General features: G+C 43.7%; 1 protein-coding gene across 1 annotated transcript in view; it reads left to right on the top strand.

Moving 5' to 3' along the window:
• The window catches only part of PTPRM (protein tyrosine phosphatase receptor type M), a 1525420-nt gene that overhangs the window by 473156 nt on the left and 1035569 nt on the right, over positions 1-16695 (top strand). The gene's annotated exons all lie outside the window — the stretch shown is intronic.

A 16695-nucleotide genomic window follows, 5' to 3' on the forward strand; every position in this document is an offset into this window, starting at 1 on the left:
GCATTGCATATTCTACATATTCCATAGAAGGAGACTGGTTGCCAACCCAAAAGACTTCCAACTGCAGCCAAAGGGCTTCCAAAACTAATTTAAGTCTAAATTGTCACCATACGCCAGGCATTACTTTTATGTAATCACTCTATACAATTTGGGATTAACCAATTTTGGTGATCGTGAAAACAAAAAGGGCTTTCCCATGTATCACGTACACCTCTTCCATAAGCCTTTTTCCAATTACCACATCCTTTCGCAGCTTTTCTTCTAACAGCTGGGTGAGAAGGCCTCCACAGATCAATGCAAGAGCTTCACCAATAGTGGCAATGCGTGCGTTCTCGTTACCTTCTCCTTAAAACAAAACTGTTCAAAAAAGTTCTGTAGCTACATGGGTGGATTCACAAATTGGAAATCAAAGATGGGCCAATATGCTAAAGTTACCAAAGTTACTTGTATTAAACTTTGCCTCACACAATTCACCAACTAGACTTTTTAAAACATGCTCAAGAGCTTGATCTTTATTGTTACATTAATATGCAGTGGTAAATCATCAGGGGCGGCTCCTACGTTGGAGCGGAGGAGCGTCGTCCCATCCCCCAAAACCCCATGAATAATAAAATGGTAATTTATTACCATTTTATTTTTCATTCCTATCCCGAGCCAAGCATCAGGATGGGGGCGGGGTCGCTGCTGAGGGACCGCAGCAGGGAGGAGGGTGGGCTGTCTAGTGCGCATGTCTTTTTGGCTGGCCGTTTTGAGACCGCCAGCCACACAAGTGCACTTTAAGCATCAGTGCAGGCCTCCAGGGCGCTGTGGAGCACTTTGTAAGACTGCTCCCTCCAATCACGGTGCTGCTCTTAAAGCATGAGAACAGTGCCCTGATCAGTCAAGGGAGATCCAGGCTCCAGCTTCCAGTTTCTGTGGAGGTCCCGAGCAGAGGACTTTGCGCTCATCCAGTAAGTTACTTATATAAATATATATTTATTTTTTTTGCACTCACGCTGCAGTCTCCCCCTTTCCCGTAGATGCCAGCCGCTACTTTAAATCATGTCAGCAGTTTTTCACACAAAAAGCCAAACAAGTATCCTTAAAATCCCAATAACCTAACAAAGTGAGATGCTTTTCCCAAAGCATCGGCAGCAGACTGCTGGAAAGGTCATTGGCTTGATGGCATCTCCTTTGAATTCAGGGTGCTCATTAGCTGATACTTTAAAAGAAAAACACGCCACAGAATAACTCCGATGATGGCACTAATGAAGGGATGTTTATGATTAACAGATGCGCCCCATCTGCTTACATTTTCCTTTCTCCATTTAAAGGAAGCGCAGGTTATTGCCAAAGTGGGAATACATTTACATTTGTGCTGAATGACAGAACTGATGTACTATATAGGTTCATGCAGCTTTTATTAGGTGCTTGCTTTAGCTCCATGTGGCAAGCCGTTTTGCACAATATTTGGTGAGTAGGGAGATTTAAAATTGTTACATGCCTAAATGAGTTCTGACCAGATCAAATGACATGACTAGAGGTGTTTAGGTGATCCTTAGGCGTTCAACACAGGAGGAGTACACGCTCTCCTGGCTCAGACTCCCTCTGCAACAGGGGGACCACCAGATTCTGTTTGTTAGGACCTTCTAACATCTATTGCATCTTTCAATGGATGGGCAGGAAAAGCACAAGGAAACAGGAGGGCAGAATATAGCACCTGTTCTTTAGAGCACATGCGCCAGATACACAACCATTGTTTCTATCTCTTTCCCTGCCTTGGCTTGCTCCCTTGCTCTCTTTCCTTTCTCCCTCTCCTCCCTCCCACTCTCCCACTTACCCTCTCTCCCTCCATTCATCTGTGGCTTCCTTCTCTCTCGATCTGCTCTCCCTCTGCCTCCAAATAAAAGCTGGGAAAGAGAGCTCCCTTCTCTCAACATGGACGCCTATATAAGGTCCAACGGCAAAATGATCCATCCTGGCGATCCCACACAGGAGGAAAAAAAAAGATCGGGACAACACAAGTAAACCCCAAAAATAGCAGCGCAGTCCACACACGTGTCCATAAGGCTCGGAGCTCGCCTTGTACCCCCTTGTCCATCACCTGTACTAAAGCCTGTATGATCACTCCGTGACTTCACAGTTCAACTCTGACTGACTCCTGCTAGATCTGCTGCCCAATATTTCGATTTACCAGCAAGGCAAAAACTATCTTTCATCTTTTTGAGGTTGTTAAAAGGAGTTTCATTAAGTTGGGTAGTTACAATGATTATTAAAAGGCAGACATTCTGTGTAAGTTGCTAAGTCCTTCTCCTTTGTGCCCCGCACAGAATTGATGTTCTCCTCAGAACGTCCCCTGCACTCCACCCATGAACTAGGCCTCTCGCACTTCAGTTGTGCATACCGCCGCCAAAGTGTTGTTGGAAATGCTCCCTCAATAATATAGCCTTATAGCCTGCCGTAGAGGGCTATACCGGCTATTAAAGGCCCTCTCCAGCGTTAAAGGCCCGAGCCGAAGGCGAGGGCCTTTAACAAGGGAGAGGGACTTTAATAGCGGTATAGCCCATCTACGAAGGGCTATAAGGCTATTAGAACATTCTGTCACTAGAGGACAGAATGTTCTAACAAAAAAAACAAAGCCTTTTGGGAGCGTGAGGGGATTGGAATCCCCTTAGGTTCCCTGAAGCCTTTGTTCACAGCCAGAGCTGTGAACAAAGAAACATTGGAATGTTGGAGCTCCAGGCTTATACCAGCCATTATAAACCCAGAGCACTCCATTGTTTTCAATGGAGCTCCCAACATTCCAATGTTCTAATAAAAGAAAGCACAAACTCCTCAGGAAGGCGCTGCCGCGCCGGGTTTACATTCTAGTGCCCAAGATTGGCGCACTTAGGTGTCAGAGTCCAGCGTGCCTGTCCAGTGTAGTCCTGTCAACCATCACGTCTGCGTTGCAACCACAGAAACAACCTTTTGAGGAGTCAAAATAGTCGACAAAGGGAACGAATAACTTGCGCGTTTTTTAGCAGCTTCTGGTATTTCCATTGGGTGCTCAATATTGCGTTGGGGGAAGTTGCCTCATTATTTCTAACTTGGCAGTTCCCAAAAGATTGGAAAATGACAAGATTCATCCTCACTACAGGAATTTTAATTTGTTACGTAAAATGAGTCTTAAAGGGCACCATTTGGCAATGTTTTTTCCTAAAACGTTTTCGAGGAGTGAAACACACTCTCCATCCCTAAACCCCTCCTCTCCTGGAGGTGGTTGGGCCTCCTGGCACGGGTCAGGATCACCAGGGCCGCTGCTGGCTGGTGTCTGTCTGTGGTGGCGGAGTCTAGAGTTCAAGTGATACTGTGAACTTCAGGCGTAAACTTGCTTTTATACCGCTCCTACACTGGCTTGAGGCAACTGGTATAGATAGAGACATAGAGAGGGATGTAAGACGTGAGTGTGAGGGGAAGAAACAATTCCACTGATTGTATGTAAAGGCCACAAATGGCTTATAGTGCACACGGTGCACTCCTGTCTCAGTTGCTATTAGAAATTGCTCACCTCCTGCATAAGTGCAAAGTGGTGAGAGGTTGCATCTGTTAATCAGAGTACACTGGGAAGAGAGTGGATGACTTACAGAGCGATGGCAGATACTGGGGAGAGTAGGAGATTATGGGGAACTGCTGCGTAGGGGTCCTTGTGAGAGGTGAAACGGGATGTGGGAGCAGTCAGGAGCTCTAAAAATAAAGAGCACTGAAAAGAAACAACATAGCTAACAGAGAAGTCACTGAAGAAACACATAGTAACATAAGCAAGTCCGAGAGGACATGATGGAGAGACAGAAAGAGCAAAGGGAGAGTGTGAGCGCTTGGGGACAGATAAGACAAATGATGACCATGATGACTGAAGTAATGAATGCAAAAATAGGAGACAAAACAGCATATGAGATAGGGAGTGTTAGACATGTTGGCCTTAGGGGGTGGGGGTCTTCCCCCAATCTTTTTACTTCCACGTTTTGCTGAATTTATTTGTTGACTAAGGGACTCTGAGCACCTTCCGGACTGCTAATCAGTGCTTCTTCCCTAAACGTGTGTAATTGTTGTATACCTGATTGACATATTTAATCTACCTGTAAGTCCCTTGTTATTTAGTTTACTATATACCCAGGTACTGTAAGTTACATGACACTAGTGGGTTGCAGTACTGATTGTGCCACCCACAGAAGTAGCCTTTCAAACCTGTCTCAGGCCTGCCACTGCAGTGCCCGTGTGTGCAGTTTACTGCTACTTCGACTTTGCATTTAAACTACTTGCCAAGTCTTAAACCAGCTCCCCCTTTACTCCATATAAGTCACCCCTAAGTTAGGCCCTAGGTAGACCTAAGGGAAGGGTGCTATGTAAGTAAAAGATATGTATTTTTATGTTTTGCATGCTCTGGTAGTGACAAACAGCCTATTTGTTTTTTCACTACTGCGATGCCTACTCCTCTCGTAGGTTAGCATAATGCCTTAATCCACCTTTAAGATGTAATTCCTTATCAGAGAAAAGTTGCTTTTTTGTTTTGCATATCCTTGGAATGCTATTGATAATTCCTACTTACTGGTGAAGTTCAATTTAACATTACTATTTTGGAAATGCCACTGTTAGAAAGTGGACATTTCTCTCCACTTACTACTCTGTGTGCCTGACAGCCTGTATCTCATACACATCTGGTGTGGGTGACACCTACACTTTGTGCATTCCCTCTAGACAGCCACAACACACAAGGCTAGGTGTGTCTGTACCCATCTTCATACATATGCATTCTGATTGCTTGCTTGGTCATGATGGAAGGTAGGGGCTAACAGTTCAATTGAATAGGTAGTGTCCTGTCCCCATACAAAGGTCAGATTTACCCCCTCCCCCCCATAGATAGCCTTACAGACAGGACTAGGCTGAAAGGGGAACCTGTGCGCTTAAGAGAGCTGCTTTGAAGCCACCCCCACATCAAATGCACGGGGGATATAAGTGCTGGGCCTCTGACGCCCTAAATGATACACTTCTGTATCTTGAATCTTGAACTGAACCTCTGTCAGAAGGACTGCTTAAAGGACTTATCTTTGGACTGCAGACTTAAAAGGCCTACTTTTCACTTGTGTTGCCCTGCTGCTCTCCGACTCTGTTGAAGGATAGCTGACTCTACCTTCCCTCCAAGTGATCTCCGGCCAACCTAAAGTAACCTTCTTAGCACCACTTGCTTCTAAGTGTTTTACTGCAGTTATTCCTTTACAATTCAATATCTCTACTTCTATTCATTAGATTTTTGTTGCTTTGGTCTTCTTTTGTTCAGAATATATGTATCTCTTTTTCTAAAACGGTGAGGAGTATTTTTGTGTTGTATCCATTTTGTTACTGTCCGTGTGTATGTGTGTTTAACAGATACTTTACACATTGCCTCTTTAGTTTAGCCTGCCTACTCTGTGCTAAGCTACCAGAGGGTGAGCACAGTTATGCTTTTTGTTTGTATCTTACTTGCCCTTACTAGAGTGGTGATTCCTACCTTGCCTGGGTGCATACCTATACCTCTGCCAAACAGGAATCTCATTTCTAACATGTGGCATACAGGAGGAGGGCAGGTTAAAGGAAGAAAAGCAATAATAAATGGATAGAAACTGAACAAATATGTTTGAACCAGTACATGGACATGAGTGGCAGTAAAAAGGAACAGTACTTAATTTGTAAAAGAAATGGTGACAGGGCTCGAGGTGTTACTTAGAAGCCTGCGACCATCGTGAATACAAAGGCTGCATAGTTTTGAATCCAATGTAAACCTCTTTAATCCACCATCAGACACCCCCTGACCCATGATCTCACTCTTGCAGATTCCTCCTATGTCATGTTTTTTAGGTCTCGCCTGTCGATGCGCATGCGCATCGAGCTTGCGAGACTATGGGGGCTTATCCACTCTTGAACCAACTTGCAAGGAATCGTGGCGATTCCTTGCAGTGCACGAGAAATTTAAGCTCAATGCGCATGCGCATTGAGCTTAAAAGCTCGTGCACATGCCCCCAGCCGCCTGCCTTGCCTACTCTCTGTCACAGCCTCCCCCAGCTCCGCCCCCTAACTTCTTGATTGCACGGCCGCTAGGCCGTGCCTCCCCTACTCTCCTCCCCCCTCCTCCTCCTACTCTCCTCCCCCCTCCTCCTCCTACTCTCCTCCCCTGCCTGCCGTGTCGCACCTCTCCCCGCTCCGCCCCCTCCCCTGCCCGCCGTGTCGCATTTCTCCTCCCCCCTCCCCTTCTCTCTCTTCCCTCCGTCATGTTTATTTATTTTTTTACCCGCTCCGCCCCCTCCCCTGTCCGCCGTGTCGCATTTCTCCTCAACCCTCCCCTTCTCTCTCTTCCCTCCGTCCATTGGTCACCTCTCTGCTGTCAAGGTAAATTACATCCACTGGTAGCGTCACCAAAGAGACTACAAAACACTTCCGGAGCACACCAGGGGCAGGCTTTTCTCGGACGCAACTTGAAATAATTGACGGTGCACGGAAACGCTTTTCCACCCTTCATTTTTCAGCATACTCGTTTCTCCACAAGAGCAGTTCCGCGCTTAGAAACAAAAAGATCCTTAAGTGAGCAGTAGAAAACTTGCCATGGTGTATGCGCGTGGAAGAGCTTTTTTCTTCTGCAGTTTCCTTCGCGCTGCCCTCCCCTGCCCGCCGTGTCTCATTTCTCCTCAACCCTCCCCTTCTCTCTCTTCCCTCCGTCCATTGGTCACCTCTCTGCTGTCAAGGTAAATTACATCCACTGGTAGCGTCACCAAAGAGACTACAAAACACTTCCGGAGCACACCAGGGGCAGGCTTTTCTCGGACGCAACTTGAAATAATTGACGGTGCACGGAAACGCTTTTCCACCCTTCATTTTTCAGCATACTCGTTTCTCCACAAGAGCAGTTCCGCGCTTAGAAACAAAAAGATCCTTAAGTGAGCAGTAGAAAACTTGCCATGGTGTATGCGCGTGGAAGAGCTTTTTTCTTCTGCAGTTTCCTTCGCGCTGGCAGCGCGTTTTTGCACATAAGCTATGGTACACAAAGCTGTACAAATTCACTTCCAGAGAGAGTGCATGGTAGCTCTATTTGAATACATAATCTTTGGACGCATGGAACGCGTTCTGAGCTTTTAAGGGTGTGTGTTTGCACTTTATGAAAAAGAGTAATTGGAAATAATTTCTATCAGGTATCAGAGCCGTTGGGAGGCTCAAAGTGCTTTTTTGTGCTTGCTGTTCATCGGAGGAATTCACGGAGAGTGTTGCACGTCCCGCCAATCTTTCTAGTAAACTTAGAAAGATGCAACGCTGTACTGTCTGGATAGGTGCAGGCAAAGACGTGTACGCTTCCTGTACACTATTTTCCGATCAATACCGCAGCTTACTCTTGTTTTTTGGAGGGGCGGTCCATTCAATAGATGTGGCCTTTCATGATTGGTCTTCACCTCAGTCAGTTAAATGTCTCCTGGAATGGGCGGGTCATACGGCTGTCAACGTCTCTCTTAACAATTGGTCTAGAAAGTGGACTACACAGGCTGCCGACTATCTTGGTAGCACTATTACTTTTAACAGTAGGCATGTCATTTTTTCTAATACTGCTACATTTATTATTAAATAGCAATATCGAAAAGCTAATTGCTTGCATATGCTGGGACTTTTTCAACTCGACTAAACTGGCGCACGATCCACCTGTGGGTCACACAACCCACTGTTTGGGAAATGCTGGTTTGGCTGCATGCTGCTTAATCCCTGTGTACTTTGATGCACACTGCTCGTGTTATGTGTACTGTCGGAACTATTAATGCATGCTGCTTCAGTTGTGCATAGGCTGTGTGTTCTTTAGGTGCACGGTGCTCATGTTCTGTGTGAACCGTCTCTGCATTTGATACATGCTGTTTCGGTTTTGTATGGGCTGTGTTTGTTTTTGGTGCACGCTGCTCTGACTGTGTGCACTGTCTACCACATCCACCATCATCTCCACCATCACCTCCACATCCTCCACATCCACCATGACATCCACCGCCACATCCACCACCACCACCCCATCCACCACCGCATCCACCACCGCATCCACCACCGCATCCACCACCGCATCCACCACCACATCCACCACCACATCCACCACCACCATCACATCCACCATCACATCCACCACCACCATCACATCCACCACCACCATCACATCCACCACCACATCCACCACCACCACATCCACCACCACCACATCCACCACCACCACCACATCCACCACCACCACCACATCCACCACCACCACCACATCCACCACCACCACATCCACCACCACTTCCACCGCATCCACCACCACCACATCCACCACCACATCCACCACCACATACACCACCAGGTGCAAATGCAATGTTCTTGGATTTTCGTCACAATAAAATACACTGAACATAATCTTCACAAAATTAAATTACAAACGTTTAAGCTATTGCCATTTATAAATTACAATACATTTTATTTAAGTATTAATTATTTACAAAATTAAAAGCCATTGTTATTTGCAATATCAATACATCTAAGTCACGTAAACACAACACACATTGCATTACAAATGCTATAGGTGTCACATTTGCGAAAGTTAAAACTATTGACATTGTAACTGACAAAGCTATTACTTTTGCTATTTTCAAAACCAACACATAAATAAAAAAAGTGTCATTTACAATACCAATTGCTCAAACTTTCCTAATGCGAGACCTATTGCATTTCCAATGCTTGTTTCATCTTTCATTCCCTTCTTTTCTCCCCCTTTCTGTTTTTTTCCATCTCTTGCTCTGGGTCAAAGTCAAATAAGTGCTGATCCCCAAACATGAGTGCCGGTGGGCCCCACCTGCAACCATTGACTCAAATTAAGAACCAACTAAAATGGAACTAGAAATAGAATGAGCACAATGAGCAATGGACTGGACAAAATATATAGGAAAAACAGAAAGATGCAAGAGAGAACAGGATACGAGTGGGCAAGTCTGAACACAAGACGAGACAATGAGAGGCAAAAAGTGAAATACTGCAGAGGGAATGGGGCGGAGACGAAGCAGCAATGAAATTAAAACAGGCTCTTATTAAAAGTCAGGATTTCACCACTTCAATAAATCACACTATATCGGCCTATTGAACAGTACAGACTAAACATTTTTTGTGGCTGGTGTACAAAACAGCAGTGTTGCTTGTTGAACAGAGAAACGTGTATGGTATTTGAACTCTGCATTGTTTGTTCTGATGTCTTGGTAATATAAGCTTGCATAGTTAGTGTGCAGGGAACATCTGTTACTTTAGTGACAATATATAGGTGCAAACAATTACCCGACGTGGGCTACTGCATGTGCATTTGTGGTAAGAGTACTGTGTGCTGTTTCACAAGGTGGTTTTACTTGACTGTCCAAGTGCAATATCCCTCACTACTATGTTTAATAATCTTGTGGTTTGTGTTGTAATTCTAGAACAGTTTTAGTGGCTGTTGACTTCATTTTAGTCAGGACGAAGACCCTTACATGTACATATTCCGCTCAAAATGTCACGATAGTTACTAATTGCTCTAGCTGATGGTTTCTCCTCACAAGGACTCGTACTGCTATTCGTTACTTTCATTTATCTTCTTCTTAGGCAGTAATTGTTTTTGTTTTTTTTTTTGTATTTTTTTTTGTATTTTTTTTTTTTTTTGTATCCTCATTTGCCTGGCCACCTCTTATTTAACCTCCAACTGCCAACCACTCTATCCAGGAGCAGAGTTTCCTCTGCATCCTATGCTCTATTAGGTGGAATTCGGCAATGGATGGCCCGAAGAGTATCGTGGGAAAAGACTCCAAACTTGAAGTTTTATTCAGTTGAACTAGCCATTCTGAGCCGACTGGGGGGGGCCTAGTTCTTGGAGTTTCAAGGCATAATCATAGGACCGGGGAAAAAAAAAAAAAAAACCCCGGTTATTGTCTCCAATGAACCAGAACGTCCCAAAAGATACGGCTCCTCAAGTCAGTTTTAGAGGTTGCGTAGAGAGACGACAGCCAGTTTGCGTGGGTTGGTGCTGAATTTTCAATCCAAACCTTGCATATCTCTCTTCTTGCAAGCAATATGGCAAAGAACAGAAATGTCCTAGCGTGGCCCTTTATATTGTTGTCCCATCCAAATATGATCAAGGAAAGTGTGATGGAGATCGAAGTATTAAGAATGGAGTCCAAAGTTGCTTTAACTTCATTCCAAAATTGTAATATGTTGGGGCATTCTTTAAACATGTGGACATCTGAGGCTGCGATATGGCCGCATTTATTGCATTTCTTCCCTGGGATAAATTTAGAAAGTTTTAGTGGTGTAAAATATGCACGGTGAATTGTGAAAAAATGATTGCGTCTTAGCCATGCGGGTTTGACACATCTATATAATAGGGTACAGGAGTTCTGCCATGTTTCGATGCTCTGGGCCCCCAGATCCGAGCCCCATAGTTGTTCCGGGAGGGTGAAATCTCCGTCTATCTCTTCTAGCAGGCACCAGTACCATTTCGAGACCTCTTTACCCCCTGCAGGTTGCGCTACCAATTTCTCTTCGGTGATACTATGCTTCCCTAATGGTGCCCCAGACCTGTTTGTTGCCTTAGCCCAGCTATCTAGTTGTAGATACTTAAACCTCGAGAGCTCTATCCCCCGCTGCTCCCGCAAATCCTCCCAGGGCTTCAGAGAGTCACCTGTCAACACATCTCCCCATGTTAGTATCCCTCCTGATCTCAACGGAATAGTAAGCCTATCATCCCAGCAGGAAGGGAGCCCAGGGGATTCCCAGATGGGCGCAAGGTTAGAGTAGTATGACAAACCCAAGTTCCTCCTTATATGTGACCATATCTTTGCTTGGGACATAAGAGTTTTTAATTTAACTTTCTTGAAGAATTTATGTTCTCCAAACTTGAACATGTAGCCGTTAGTTGGTAAGCCAGCACCAATCAACATTGCCATGAACATGAGGCCTATTGATGTATTAGATGGTACTTTTAAGAGCATTCTCGAATGGGATAGTTGGAATGCCCATGCATAGTATTGTAGATCGGGTAGGGATAGGCCCCCCTTTTCCCTCCTCCTCCTCAGCGTTTTCCAGGATATTCTTGCTGACTTGTATCCCCAAACGAAGGAGTTAAGCTCTCTCTGGCATTTCTCTATCGCTGTTTTATCAAATGCAAGGGGGATCGTGTTAAATAAGAAGGTAAACTTGGGAAGAATTGACATCTTTAGCAGGCTTACTCTGCCTAGGATAGTTAGTGGGAGATTGGACCAAGATTTTAAAGATTTTTTGATTTCCTTAAGAATTCTCTCAAGATTGACTTGGGCAATTTGTGCGCTATCTTGCACTATCCGAATTCCCAAATATCTCATTGCGTTTGATGTATTTAACCGTAGGTCAGGTATGTTCCATGCCATTATATCTGTTTTAGAGGCGTTTATCTCATAGCCCGTGATACGGCCGAAATCTTCGGCTCTCTCGATGACTACTGGTAGAGCGATCTCCGGGTCTGAGGTAAAGACCAAGATGTCATCTGCGTACAAGGCTACTCGCTTTTCCCACTCCCCGAACCTGAAAGATGGAATAGAGTCTTCTCGTCTGAGAACTTCCGCAAACGGTTCTATGTATAGGTTAAAGAGGAGGGGGGAAAGCGGGCAGCCCTGTCTTGTGCCTCTAGAGATCTTGAACGATTCAGACAGCTTACCATTTATTAGAAGCCGTGCTGTTGGCGATTTATATATAAGTTTTATTGATCGGCAGAGTTTCTCCCCTAAGTTGACCTTTTTTAAAACGTCGTTTAAGTAGGGCCAGTTTACCCTGTCGAAAGCTTTAGCTGCGTCCAGGGTGAGGGTTGCCAGTGGAATAGAAAAAGCTGAGGCGATGTCGATTGCCCCCACTAGATCATATGTTAGGTCGGAAAGCTGACGCCCTTTAATGAATCCCTTTTGATCTTGATGGATTATTTCCCCCATAACTGATCCCAATCTAGCTGCTAAAATGGAAGCATATATTTTGTAATCATTGTTTAACAATGATATAGGGCGGTAAGATCCACATAATGTTGGATCTTTTCCAGGTTTTAAGATCAAGACTATAGTTGCCTCGCTCCATGATTGAGGTGGGTCGTTACCATCCTTCAGAATACCGTTGAAAAGGGCCGTCAGAGTAGGGACAATTGTATCGGCCAAGGCTCTATACAGTTCTCCAGGGAGTCCATCAGGACCTGTAGCTTTGCCATGTTTTAGTGCGGATACAGTCTTTTTAACCTCTGTCTCTGAGATATCCAATTCCAATGCCTCACTTTGCGCTTACGATAAATGTGGAAGAGATATCTTATCCAGCCATGACTTCCTTGCCTGTTGGTCATCTATGATATCATCCCTATATATTTCCGCAAAAAACTGTGTAAAGGCAGTACTAATTCCTACATCTGATGACCTGAGCTGATTTTCCCCAGCTGCCATGATCCCTCTTATGTGGTTTTTTGCTTGGCCTGCTTTGACCCTCCAGGCTAAAATCTTACCTGCGGTTTCTCCAAATTCAAAATTGGACAGTTTGCTCGCCTCCCATTTCTTTGAGACCCTTTCTTGTAGGATATCTTCTATCTGACTTTTGAGGTCTGACATCTTTTTTTGATCTTGTAGTGAGCCAGTTGTGCCCCTAAGCCTTTGGCTAGATAGTTTTTCCTCATAAAGGAAGCTCTGTTGGTGATGCAACCTCTCAGGTATGCCTTAAGAGTTTCCCATACTAAGGCAAGAGAGGTTGAGTGCAAATTGCTATCTAAAAACATCCTAACTTCGGAGTTGAGGTATGTCACTTCCTCCGGGACCAATAGAATAGTTCGATCAAATGCCCAAGAGGGATGTTTTTTGTGAGTTTGAAGTATTAAGGTGAAAGAGACAGCTGAATGGTCGGATAAGTGAGAGGGTATATAGTTAATGCTGGCTATAGAGTTTTGGAGACAGTAGCTAAAGAGTGCAAAATCTATACGTGAAGTATGTTTATATTTTAGATTTCTATAAGATACCCCTGGTTTAGTGCCGGCTCTTTCTCTCCATAGATCTGCCAGACCCAGGTCCTCCATAATCCCTTTTAGAGTCTGTCTAGATTTGGAAGGGGGTTGGCAACTATACCTGCTACTATTAGTGGTTTTATCAAGTTTTGGGTTCAAAATAACGTTAAAGTCCCCTGTCCAAATTATGGGGTCAGAGGTAGTTATTAAATCGTTCCTTATTATTTCCAAAAAAGATGGGTCATCAGAGTTAGGACCGTAATATCCGACTAGATTGTATTTCTGCCCATGTATAGAGAGGTTAACTATGAGCCATCTTCCAGATTTGTCCTCTCTGAATTCAAGAATCCGCACGTTAGCTGGTTTTTTGCAGATTAAGAGAATTCCTCTTATATTTGCATTATGGTCAGTACTTAAGAATACGTCAATCCATTTTTGCTTTTTTAAAATTGCATCTGCCTCGTTTTTTAAGAGATGTGATTCTTGGATAATGATGATCTGCGCCGGGGAGTCGCGCAAATATTGAAAAATGCGTTCTCTTCTCCCCTGCACGCGCAAACCATTCACGTTCCAAGATAAAAAAGATATCGATGTCATTTCTCCTTCCCATTGCTCACTACCATTCCACCCGGTTTAGTATTTGTTGCTTTGTTTCTTTTAGTTATTGTCTCTAAGGCGATTGGACTGTAAAAAAGAAAAATCTGTTTTAAAGGGCCAAGCTTCTGAGGATAATTTTGAATTTTTATGCTTTTGTGCCCCCACCCCTTTGGAGAACCCATCCATACTTACTCCGACCAGTTGTTAGGCCGGTTTGCGCTGATCTGAGCTCTACTCTCAACACTGAGTTACACTCCTTAAAAATATCTGAGAAAAAACATTGTACTGTCGTGCACAATCACCATCGCCATCACCATCACCATCCCACTTTCCCTCTGTTTATTTGTTACTCACTTTCTCCAAATAGTGTGGATTTATTCATTTAATCATTTGTTTATCTACAGAAAAGGGTTGTTTATGAAATAGTGCAGTATATTTATTTATTTATTTTTCCTTCCCCCCCCTTTTTTTTTTCCCTTCCTTCCCCTCTTTTTTTTTATTTTATTTTTTTTTCTCCTCTTTTTATTTATATATGGATTTTTTTTTCCTCTATTCTTCATTCTTCCCCCTCCCTCTCCCCAAAAAGCTCATAAGACTCCTACATAGTTATTACGTTATTCAGCTTGTTGAGTAAGAACAAGTACACTGCAATGAGGGGGGGGGACCTAGTCGTTTAACATTTGCCCTGCGAGTGGTTCGGAATGGACTCCAGGAGCTCATCCGCCTCAAATGGTGTTCTGACATTATACATCTTGTTATTATACATGATGCGTAAGTAGGCCGGGAATCTCATCTGGACTGTTGCACCAGCCGTTCTAAAACTATCCATCTTCTGTCCCAACTCCCACTGCCTATCAAGTGTAGCCTTGGATAGATCAGAGCGGATCTCAAAAGGGAATTCAGAGCATTTTGTAGTTTTAAGTTTAAGCGCAGTGTTAAGAATTTTCTCCTTTAAGGTATAAGTCAAGAAGTTGACAAGGATTTTCCGAGGTTTAGACCTGCCTGCGTTAAGACGGAACGGGTCACGATGGATCCTTTGGATGTCTTTCTCCAACACTTCAACTGTCTCCTCGAGATCCAAAGCTTCCTTCAAAAGCTTTACAACGAAACTCTTAATGTCCCCGCCTTCTTTCCCCTCCGGTATTTTGAGAAGACGCAGGTTGTTTCTACGTGAGAAATTCTCTAAAGTTTCCATTCTTTCTTTCATCGCATCTCCCTCCTTGCGTAGGTTGTGAATTTTTAACACAGCAGCTTCCAGATTAGCTTTTACCGCTCCCACTGTGTTCTCCAATGCCTCCGTTCTTACACCCAAGCCATCTACTTTCCTTTCTAAAGCTTCACAAGATGAGCTTAGGCAGTAATTGTTGTATCTATTTGTTTTGTTGTAAAACCCAATACTTTTCTTTTTTTAAATGATAGTTACCAATTGTTAGATAAATCAGTACACAAATCATAACTTCTCGCCATGATTGTTTTATGTAACGCTTAACCTCAGCAATTGTTTAACGCATTGTTGCCATAATTTTTGTGTGTATTCTAATTGAAAGGAATAATGTTGCATATATGTTTACATCCAAGGACCTTTATCCAAACGTATATTGTTTTTTCCGGGGGCATTCCTTCCCTCCATCCAGAATTATACAATCTACTCATTAATGTTTCCTGAGAGAACATGCCTTGCCATATGTTTGACCCAGCTTCCCTCTTGAAATGCAGAGTAACCCTGTTTAAGTATATTCTTATGTAGTATTTTACCATGGCACTAGTGGTAATTGTATTGTGATTGAATTAATGTAGTGGTTACTACCAATGACGATTCATTGAAGTGCTTTATGCTTGCCAGTCTGCTGCTCAGGAACCCAAGGTTAGTGGTTCATCCAGGGGTTATTTTTGTTTATAGTGATCAGTCTTGTACTCTACAGGAGAACATCCCATGCTTTTGTTCCAGTTTCTTTGTGGTATATTCAATTGATAGGGATAGATGTGGTTATTAGTTGTGCTATATGAGTTTGTGCAGACGATTGGTAGGGTTAACAGATCAGCTGGAGGAGATTAGGTATTGTTAGTTTGTAGGGGCATGGTTTAAAAGGATTGGTTGGGATCTTTGAAATGAGGTGTGGGCAGTTTGATGAAATAAAATAACAGAGATTAAGGAGTTCCTGCAGTGCGACTTGAAGTAGGCTGCTACTCCGAGAGAGGAGGGATACAGCAGGCCGAGAGCCAAGGAAAGGGTCATTTGAAAGACAGCAAGGAGAGGTAACATTCGGCCGTTTTAAATCTGGGTCAGTTTTTAAAATAAAACTTTAACGCAGAGGTGTCCTGCTACAGCTAGTTGCCGCACAAGTGTGTGCACCAGGCATTCTTGCCGCTGTTTGTCAATAAAGGTGCACTTTCCTACTTTTAGTGGTGAAGAGGGCCCACCTCAGTTTTAACAATGTGCTATGGTGCTCTCATAGGATTCTCCAGCCAGCAAGCCTTTTGCGTCAGCTTGCATTGCAAAGGCACAATTTGAAAACCACCCCATGGTTGTCTTATATTTAGCACCTTTTTTCAGTGGCAGTAGAGGGGATTGAACAATATATAATCCCATGCAGATTGCATGGCTTGTCCATGCGTGGTGCAGGAGTTCCTTTCCAAGGGTGGTGCACTAAGCTCTAGACCCCCATTTACACCAACATTAGGCCTCTGCCTCAAGACTGCTACCCCCACTGTTTCGTTCTTGTTACATCCCTTTCAAGCCTATACTTGAAATCCATGAACAGCAGGACGGTGGTGGAAAAACAACAAATAGCATAATTTCCTCTCGAGAATATTTAGTGTGACAGCTCTGGAACTAAACATCTTTCTAGATGAGATGATGGGGCGCTTCTCGATTATGTACCCAGTTTAATGATTCTCCAGTATTCCCCTAGAAAATTCCATTTTCACCCAAAGTACAGACCATTACAGGAGGCCTATTGACTTACTTCTTGAAGAGTTATTTGTAATACTCTCCCAACATGTTCCCACAACCATGCTGATCACATACTATATGGCTTGAACCGTGTGAGAGATATTTTGTAAAAGCAAAAAATGTGTTTTAAGTCCAAAAT

Source organism: Lissotriton vulgaris, chromosome 4_1 (assembly GCF_964263255.1).
Source record: "Lissotriton vulgaris chromosome 4_1, aLisVul1.2, whole genome shotgun sequence".
Taxonomy (NCBI): Eukaryota; Metazoa; Chordata; class Amphibia; order Caudata; family Salamandridae; genus Lissotriton; species Lissotriton vulgaris.